The following is a 10768-nucleotide window of genomic DNA, read 5'->3' as shown; positions in this document are numbered from 1 at the left end:
AAAGGGTAGACATCGTAGAATTTTATGTAGTTTTTGTGGCATGATTCGGATTGGTTGACTCAATTCTTTTCCTTCGTTTACTTGGGTAAATTTCGCACTTTGGGAGGTACGGGCTAAGTATTTCATGGCTCGCTCTTTTCGCTCTCTCTTTTCTCTTTCTTTTTAAGTATTTCATGGCTCACTCTTTTCGCTCTCCCTTTTCTCTTTCTATTTTTTCTTTTTGCTTGGGATTTCTCCCCAACATAAATCCTTCAAAAAACTTTTATTTGGGCTAAAAGGTAGATGGTTGTGGTCTTTGAGTCACGAGGCGAGACTGAGTGAGCCTCGTTTGGTAGGCCTATAGTGGACCTTTAACTTTAGTAGGCCTAGGGTGGACCTTTAGCTTTAGTAGGCCTAGGGTGGACCTTTAAATTGTCTTACTTTGCAAGCGTATTTAGTCGTTTCTTAAAATGTGCAAATAGCGTAGATTCAAAATGTTGTTTTTACTTTATTGAAATTTAACGAAAGAATTACATCGAAAATAGTTTTTTTGTTTCTTTTCAGACTCCAGTTTCTGGGATTTAATTGGAAGTTGTGATTTAGACTAGAACTTTCATTAATTTTTCTGATTATAACCCGTGTAGGAATACAAGGAGGTGGCCTAGACTCAAAATGATGACGTGGCGTAAGCCCATAATACTTGACCAAGCAACTTTCAGACTTAGGCTAATTGGACCATAACTTTCGTTGGTTGACACTTTAGATTTTAACCCTTGGGTGTTCATTTGTCACGCGCCATTTTGCTTAATGTTGGCAAGGTAGTTGGTTGGGGAGATCGAATTTTCATTTTTGTAAGACTAGAATCATTAGTGCGGCTTCCCTCTTAGTGTGTATTGCTTTACCCCAATGGTAGCCTTACGGCATGCCGACTTGTGTATTTTCATGGTTCGTCATGTTGCATTCATGAAAAATCTTTTAGTCCGTACTTAGGAGAATTTCAAGGAGCGAGTGGCTTGAGAGGACTATGATAGTCGTGACCCAATGTGATCATAAGCCTTGAGGCCATTAATTTTTTTACGAAAAGTTTTTTTTTTGCTACGTATTTTTTATGCGCGGGCACCGAGGCCGCTGGGCCTGACCCAAAAGGCCAGGCAGCAACTTCGGCGCCCAGCCAAGGGCGTGAGAAATATTGGCGCCCAGCCAGAAGCGTTGAAAATGCGTCCCTGGCTGGTCCTCATCTTTTGTTTGCGTATATCTTTTCGTTTATGCGACTTTGATTTGGCGTGCTTGCCTAATAACGTCCTTTACGCGTTGTGTAGCGTTTGTGGGATTCGTTACGGGCCATCCCGGGCGTCGCTTATATTTGTGGCGATTGTTCGGGTTTGCGGAACACGTATTTTGGTATAACTCTTTGGCCAATTGGTTTACGAATGTTTGGGAAACTTTTAAGGTCGTTGGTTTTCTAGCATTATTTGTCACACACAATCACATAATTCGCTACACATAACTAACATTACATCATGAGGCAAAATAATAATATGTCATGTAGTTTATGATAGGCTTCTATGGGTAGTATTTGCGCCGGCTTGGTACCGCTTCTATCGCAGATCCAACACATGCCCTGGTCGAGGTAGTGCCTTCCACAGACGAATTTCGCCTAAGAGGCCAATCACGATGTAAGCCAAGGGGGCATGCACCAATGAGAGGGACCTAGTGGGCGAGCTATTGGGTTTAGGACGGGTGTACTACTAGCGAAAGTGCCGAGTGGACAACATTCGAAGCGTATACACACCCCGGTTGGCGATGGGTATCCTTAGTCCCAACTCCCGAGATGAAACATCAAAGGGAGCCAAGATTCGTTATGCGGTTCTGTCCGTTCACATTAATATGCTGATTTTCAGGTTGTCCCAACTTGATGGGGAAATAAACGCGGGGTAGGATCGTTTCACCCTTCGGCTATTTTGATTACCTACGAGCTCGCGTATTTCCTTCACTGTCCCCAGCGGAGTCGCCACTGTGAGGGGGTTGAAAAAGCACGAGGCTAATGCGTGACCTCGTCCCACGTGGGTGTGACGTTTCTTTTTGTTAAATCAAGTGTAATTGGATTTCCTGTGAGTTTACACCCAATTGACTAGTAATATAGGAGTCGCCATTCAGTTTTTAACGACAATGAGAAAAAGTGACAAAACCCGGTTATCGTGAGTGCAATTATGTTTGACCACGACGGCCATAGGTTCCCTTGTGATCCCTGGTGTGGGGATCTCTCAACGTACACCCGCAAGGTAGAGATTGAGAGTTCGGGGGACTGTAACTACCGAGAGGAGTACTCGCTCTTCGATAACTCCAGAGGCAGGATATCCTTACTAGCTCAGCATAAATAATTGAAGGGACATGCGTTAATTATTAAACTAATCTGAATTGATTAAACACAGAATACTTGATCGACCGTGATTATCTTGTTTAGATTGATTTAAGGGACCTAGCATGATAGTTCAATTTCCCAAGATATTATCTTTATTAGGCGTGATAGAACAATCAGATTTAATAGTTTAACAGTTTTATAAAAGGGCGAGGAAAGCAATTAAATCATGCGAAGGGACACATTACGACGCACCCTTGAGAGGTGCGTCAGGGTTCTCAGAAAACTAACCCCTTTCGCTTTGCTATTTCTCCTTTTATTTAACGAATCTCAAGTTTCCGGGCTTAATTCTTCGGCTACAAGGGACAGGATACGTTCTGCTCGATTTTTGGATCGATTGCGACAGAACGCGGGATCAATTTCGCAGCGTGAGGCTTAGGCTTAGGGGTTGGAGTCAATACTCAGAATATGATTTGTGTGTTATGTGTTCTTTTCACGTCGAATTTGGGGCTGTATTTATAGGGAAGAGTTCGTGGAAAGATAGAATTTTAGAGCTCTAATCCAAGAAGAATTAGGAGAGAATACGTTATCAAGGTAATTTCAGCGCCCACGGCTGGGCGCCGAAGATTTCAACGCCCAGGGATGGGCGCCGAAGATTTCGGCGCCCAGAGCCAGGCGTTGAAAATAGGGTCTGGGCCGTATTTCCTTGTCAGATTTGGACTCGTGGAATACGGAGTCTTTGAGACTTATCCGAGTCTTTTAGCGCGTATTAACTTTATGACGGAATGCGCCTGGGCCCGTTACAAACTCTAGGCTCGTTAGGTTTTTAATTAATACGTAACTCTTATTTTCGAATTATACTAGGAATAGGATTCCTCTTGTATATTCTATCTCTTTTAGGATTTATGTCGGAGTGCAACACCTAATTCTGACAGGTTTCTATCTTTTAGGCCTTGCCACTTTTGGCAACTACCCGTTACGGCAGTTACTATTTTTAGCAGGTTTCTATAAATAGCAGGTTCAGGTGAAATGAAAAGGGTGATCGAGATTAGTTATTTTATAGGAGATGCGTTGCCAAGTGGAGATTTATGTTCTCATCATCGAACCTTCCCTTTCGGGAATGGGGACAAAAGTAGGTGTCTACAGCCTCTAGCTAGGCATTCAGTTCACTTGATCTCACTGAATTCTTAAGTTGTTAATTAATACTGAACCGCATTTATTAGACTTAGCGATTAATTTCGGACAAGCTCGAACCAAAATCTGACAAATGTTTCTTTGTTGGGTATCCAAAAGAAACAAAGGGGGTATTACTTGTACAACAAGTCAGAGAACAAGGTATTCGTTGCTCGTGACGGTGTCTTTTTGGAAAGAAATCACATTTCCAAAATGACAAGTGGAAGAATAATAGGACTTCAAGAGATTCGAGACGAACAACGAACCTAGAACTCTTTAGAAGCAGTTCAAGGTGAAGAACCTCCAAGGACTTTAAAAGAGCTAGTGGGAGCAGTTCCTCAAGACGTTGTTGCCCTTCGTAGGTCACATAGAACTATGGTTCAGCCGGACATATGGACAGGCGTCCTCTTGACTGAAAACTTAAATGTTGTCATATTAGATAGTGATGAACCTATGACCTACAAGCAAGCTATGACGAGCCCAAGCTCCACTAAATGGTTAGAGGCCATGAAATCTGAGATAGACTCCATGTCTGAAAATCAAGTCTGGGATTTGGTAGATTTGCCGGATGAGTTTACACCTATCGGATGAAAATGGGTCTTCAAATTGAAGAAAGACAAAGATGGAATTGTATACATATACAAGGCTAGATTAGTAGTAAAAGGTGTTGACTACGATGAAACCTTTTCTCCAGTCGCTATGCTTAAGTCTATTCGGATAATCCTTGCGATTGTCGCGTTTCATGACTATGAAATATGGAAAATGGATGTCAAAACTGCCTTCTTCAATGGTGTTCTTGAAGAGACTGTGTTTATGACACTGCCCGAGGGTTTTTTCGATCAAAAGAACCAAGGAAAGGTATGCAAGCTTAAGAAATCCATATATGGATTATAGCAGGCATCAAGGAGCTGGAATAAATGATTTGATGAAGCAGTCAATAAGTTTGACTTCATCAAGAATCAAGACGAATCTTGTGTATACAAGAAAGTCAATGGGAGTAAAATTTCATTCCTAGTCTTGTATGTAGAAGACATACTGCTTATTGGAAACAACATTCTTATGCTGGAGTCTGTAAAGACTTGGCTTGGAAAGTGTTTCTCAATGAAAGACTTAGGAGAGGCACAGTACATATTAGGCATCAAGATCTATAGGGGTAGATCTAAGAGAATAATTGGACTAAGCCAGAGCACTTACATTGACAAAGTTCTAGCTAGGTTCAATATGATGGGAGCCAAGAGAGGCTATCTACCCATGTCACATGGCACATATCTAAGCATGACTCAGTGTCCCAAGACATCTGAAGAGCGTAGAAAGATGAGTGAGAATCCATACGCTTCTTCTATTGGATCAATCATGTATGTTATGATTTGTACTAGGCCGGATGTTTCGTTCGCACTCAGTGCAACGAGAAGGTACCAGTCAGACCCAGGTGAGGCGCATTGGACTGCTGCCAAGAATATCCTAAAGTACCTAAAAAGGACTAAGGATCAGTTTCTGGTCTATGGTGGTACATATGAGTTGATTGTTAGAGGCTATACAGACGTAAGCTTTCAAGCCAATAGATGATGATTTCAGATCACAGTGTGGTTTTGTGTTATGCCTCAATGGCGGAGCAGTAAGCTTGAAAAGTGCTAAGCAAAGCACTATAGCGGTTTCTACAACTTAAGCCGAGTACATTGCTGCCTCAGAAGCAGCAAAAGAAGCTTTTTGGATTCGGAAGTTCATCGAAGTACTTGGAGTTGTCCCCTCCATTAAAGGATCAATGGCTTTGTATTGTGACAATAGCGGAGTCATTGCCCAGGCAAAGGAGCTTAGGAGCCACCAGAAGTCCAAGCACGTACTGGTTGGATGTCACATACTTCGAGAAATCATTGAAAGGAAAGAAATCGAGGTTTACTAGGTTGGAACTGACGACAACGTCGAGGATCCATTGACTAAACCGTTGCCACCAGTGAAGCACAATGCACATGTAGCAACCATGGGAATCAAGCATGTTGGAGAATGGCTTTGATTTTCTAAGTTTTGTTTTAGAAGATCTGTTAGATCTGTTTTTAAAACAATTGGTTGAACTGTAGGGTTTTTTTTTTTGCTTTCCCGTTCCTACAAGGGGGGTTTTAGGAGGCCGGCCGACTCGTTTAGAGAACCGTTTGAATTTTTGCACCTCGAAGGAGTCGCCACCAAACTTTATTTAAGGTCTTGTTTGGAAAGACCGCAAATGACTCTATTTTTGGATAAGGCCTTGAATCCTTGAAACGGATGGGTGAGATCCGGGCTCGGGAACGAAAATGCTTATTCGGCGAGCTTTAGAAATATTCAAGTACGTTGGCACAACATTAGTTCGAAAATAAACCCTAGATTAGACTATGTGGGTTTGAATTTTAAAGCAAAATAGAATTTCTAATTGTATGGTGGTCACTTTGCTTTAAAGATTCATTTAAGGAACCTAAGGACGGTTTGTCCAAAAATATCTTCGTTAAGCGTGATGTAACCTTTGTATTTTGTTGTATTTAGCATGTTGGTGATGAAAGCAATAAAGCACATAAAGCAACATCACAATACTAAATAAAGTGCGAAATTATTAAATACAAGACCCCCTAGAAAAGGACTAGGGAGTAGGTCCACATTTCCTAGAAATGGACTACGCATGTAAAGATGCGGAATTGAAAGTGCAAAAATTGAAATTGCGGTATTGAAAGTGCGATATTGAAAGTTCGATATTGAAAGGTGCGATATGGAAATTGCAATATTGAAAGGTGCATAATTGAAATTGCGATATTAAAAGGTGCATAATTAAAATTTGTACTTGGGCACATGAGATTCGAACGCCAAGCGGCTCCTTAAAAATAAGTGCGCCCGACACGAATTCAAAGACAAAAATCTCAACTTGGGAGAGGTTGCTCAACCCAAATATCCTTGATTTTGCATATTAAACTTGAAATTAAAAGCTTAAATATTGAAATATTTGAACTTGAAATGATTGAAATTTGAACTTGAAATGATTGAAATTTGAACTTGAAATGATCCTAGTTTTGGGAAATAACTATGAATAACCCTAAACATGGCAAGATCTTTGAAAATTGAAGACTTGAATTTGTATATTGAAAATGGAGTTTTGAATCTCAAAGACTAAACCTTTAAATGTTAAAAGGTGTTTATCTTTGATTACCCCATGTTTGATGGTGATTCTAACCCAAGAGATGATTGTAAACAACTTGGACATCCTTGAATCTTTGAAAATTGTATTTTGTATTTTGAAAAAGTTTGTATTTTTGGAAAACATGTGTGATTGTTGCAAGTGGTGTTTTTTATTGATTTAAAACACCAACTTTCTAATCATTTAGAAATCAAAGAAACATAGTAGATTAGATTGGGATTCGGATTTACCTAGTTAGATTTAGGCAAGAGCTCCCAATTGCTTTGGATTTTAGTAATTTTGTATGTGTTTTTGAGGAGTTTTGAGTTGTATTTTGAGGCGTAATGTCGAAATTACGACGTTGTATTGTTGTGCTCCCCCTTTTTTCGATGGAAATGAGGGGTATTTATAGGAGGGAATGGTGCAAAACGCCAGCACACGCCAGCGCAGGGCGCCAGGCCAGCGCAGTGCGCTGCTGACGTGGCTTGAATGCTGTCAAAGCAAGGACGGGGAATCGTCCTTGTTTCGTCTTGTAGCGTTGTACCTGTTGTACGAATAGTACTAGGTTTGGCGTTTTGTATTTTCTTGGAGGTTAAGGCATCGTTTAGTGTCTCAAAACAAACCTTTTTCGGGTTTTTGAATTCCGGTTTTACGGGACGGGGCCCGGCATGTTCGGTTTTGTGGGTCGGCGCCCGAATTTGACTTGCCTTATATGATTTTTAGTGGAAAAGGCCTAGTAAAACCAATGGGATGGTCTAATAGTTGAGATTGTACTTGGATTTTTAAATTCGATTTGGAAAGTTGTATTTTGTACTGGGAACCGAAAGGGGAACGGTCTCGGGGGTTGGATTTCGGATCTTGAATTTGGAAATATTCTTAGCAATTGGGATTTCCGCCTGGAGTTACTCCAATCACCTAACAAGGATAATGGTATCGTCATCATCCCAAAGGGGAGACACAAATTAGGTGTCTACATTAACCATTTCATATTTATGAAATTCTTTATTTCATATTCATTTAATTTAGTTTAGTATTAAATGAAAATTCCAAGTGATTCAAAACATTCAAATGGGATGTCAAGGTGGATTCTTCCACTACTACAAAAATAGGCAAAGAGACCCTTAATGAAAGACCCTTTGAACAACATAACGGGTCTCTTTAGTATAAGAAATCTAATATTAATAATGACGGGTCTCTAAGGTATATTGGACCCCGCATGCCACACTAAGTCTAAAAGGGACGAGACCCTTTAACTAAGCCAACGGGTCTCTACGTTACATCGGCCCCACTAATATGTCGCTTATAAAAAAAGAATTTTTAAAGGGCAAGAAAAAAAGACCTAATAAGTAAGGACACGGGTCTCTTTTTTCAATCCTAAATTAAAATAAACAAATGAAATTAAACGCTTTTCAGATTCACTTTCGTACCCTCTCTCCTCATAACTCACGTTGCTGATCTTAATTCCAATCTCCCTCTCCTTCATCCTCTATCAACCATATCGCCTACTACCCCTACTCGTCCATGTCCGATTTGGAGATGGTTTGCTCCGGATCTTGACAGATCAGAATCGACTGGTTCTTGAGGTTGCGGAACATTTGCGGGAGAATATGGTTAGGATTATTGCTATGGATGCTACTGAAGGTCTTGTTCGTAGTCGACCGTTTTGAACACTGAATCTCTTATTACCGTAAGATATCGTTATTTTTGCTGTTTTCAATTTCAGCAAAATAAAATTTATGATTCGATATGTTTTGAATAAAAAATAGAAATATGGGGGTATTTTTAGGGTTTTGTTGATTTGCATTTTTTATTTTAGATCTATTTTTGTAGATATTTGGATCTTGATTTGTTGTGGTTTTGATTATGGTCGATTTTGCGGTAGTCAAATTAGAGATTGTTCATTTCAAAGTTGTGAGCAACTACCGTGTCGTGTTATATAAGTGAACATAGAATTACTTGTGAATGGTATGAATTGGTTTTGTATCCATTAATATGTGTAGTATAGATTAATCAATACCATAAAGTTTGAGAAGTTGAATATTTTTTTACACGATTAATAAATAGATGGAGGTGTGTTGTGATCCAACCCCTAGAATTTTCCCTTGCTAGTATACTTGCCTAGGATCTTCTTTAGCCCATGGTGGTGGAGTTTCTCTGATACTGATATGCCATTACTTGATAGCCTCCTGTGCCCACAATGCTCTAGATTGGTGATTTACCTAATGCATTGGCACATTTTTATATTAAGGTATCGTGTATGTCCTAGATGAACCTTGTTGGTACTTGTACAAATTTAGATGCTACTTTAATGCCACTTTAATGATGATGAGTTTGTTGAGTAACACCGGTGAAGACATGTTAGGAAAAGAGGAAACATTGTTGGTTAATATATATTTAGAGTGTCAAGTGATTTCCACTTCATTGCCAGAAAACTTTTCAATGGATTAAACCCTTTTAATATGAAATTCGTTGCTTAAAGATGCATAGTTGTGCACTTGCTCTACCTACTGACCTAGACCTCAGTAAGATATCTGTTCATCCCTCGTCAGCTTGACGCCTTGGTGTATCCCAATTTCCTTGGGTCCATCGCCAAATCAAGGTACCCGACTACCCGTATAATGAGCCAGTTAATAGTTCTCTTGTAAGGTATTATTCATATGCTAACTCTATTATATGTTGTGTTTTTAGTGAAGGAATACTAGGTAGAATCATGTCGTAGTTTAAATACCTTCCTCAACAGGCAGGGAGTAGGGGGGGCATAAATCCTTTCAGCCAATACTTTGCCTGATTAGTGCCTTGGGTTTGGATGATTGTGTTCTTAATCATTTGCTTAGATGTTTAGCTTGATTGATCAAACAAATGAACAATTTGTTGTGCCCTGTAATCATTCTGATTCCAAACCAGGATTATACAACTAATTAGAAAGTTACCTGACAATATTACCTAAAAGTTAAAATAAACATTTTTAAATGAAGTTTTAGAAGTCTTTTACTCTGTTGTTGTTAACTTATCATCCTTCTGTACCATTAGATTCATATTCAACTGAGAAGTTTCAAGGTCTTCATTCGAAATCTAACAGTTTCAGTGATTTATTTGAGCTATATGAGTGTGAGTTTGAGTGCGTTCTCTCACTTCTCTGGTAGTTTAAGTGTAGTATAATTATTATTTGGATGTTTCTCTTTGTGCATAATATAGTGAATCTTAAAGGTCCTCAAAGATACAACTATCTGTTTTTAAGATTTAGCTTTATATCTACAAGGTTGAATCTCTGAAATCTCATAGGACAGATGGATGTTTTCCCAAACCTGGGAGGGTTTGTCAGGCATTGGACATAAAATTAGGAATATTAGCCTTTTGTGGATTTCCACTTCACTTTCTCTTTATCCTCGACCTTAATTGACCTTGGAAAAAAGGAGTGTTATGTCGTGCATGGTGTTATCTAAGTAAAGGCGTTATTTTCTCATGTTAGGTTAGGAAAGTAGATTTGCACATTCTATAATTCTTTTATCTGTCAGTAACTCATGCTTTCTCTTGATGCAATGTTTACTACTGAGGTGCATGAATTTAATTGGATTATCCTGATGTTAGGCAAAAGTGAAAATATGAGCATTAGGAAAAGATTCAGATATCTTTTTTGTCAAATTTATTACTCTGTACCTTTTGGCGTTTAACGTTTAATTGATTGTAACCTGCCTTTACAAGGTGTTCTTAGTTGATGAAAGTATCATTGAGTTTCTTTCTATTTGTCTATAAATTTATGTATGGAATTTCTTGATCTTTAACATGCTAATATGTCAAATTTTCCATTTATATAACTATATCTTATTTTCACAGTAAATATGCCAGTAGGCTGACTAAATTAAAGAAAAAAGTGGTGGCTTCAAAAGCTTTGTATATTTCCATTGTCAATGTTGTATTAAATGTTGTCCGTCGGCACAAGACGGTCACCGATGCTAGTTAATTTGGAGCATATGGCATCTCAAGCTCCTATCCGGTCTCTGGAGGAGGTATGTTATTGATATCTGACCAGGTATAAATAATGCATATATATTTTAATCATGTAAACAAATTTCTTGAACGGGTTGATGAATTAGACAATTACCCTGAGCTTAGCAGTACACGCA

This window comes from Spinacia oleracea, chromosome 6, assembly GCF_020520425.1.
Source record: "Spinacia oleracea cultivar Varoflay chromosome 6, BTI_SOV_V1, whole genome shotgun sequence".
NCBI classification, from domain to species: Eukaryota; Viridiplantae; Streptophyta; class Magnoliopsida; order Caryophyllales; family Amaranthaceae; genus Spinacia; species Spinacia oleracea.
Note: the sequence above shows the minus strand (reverse complement) of the source record.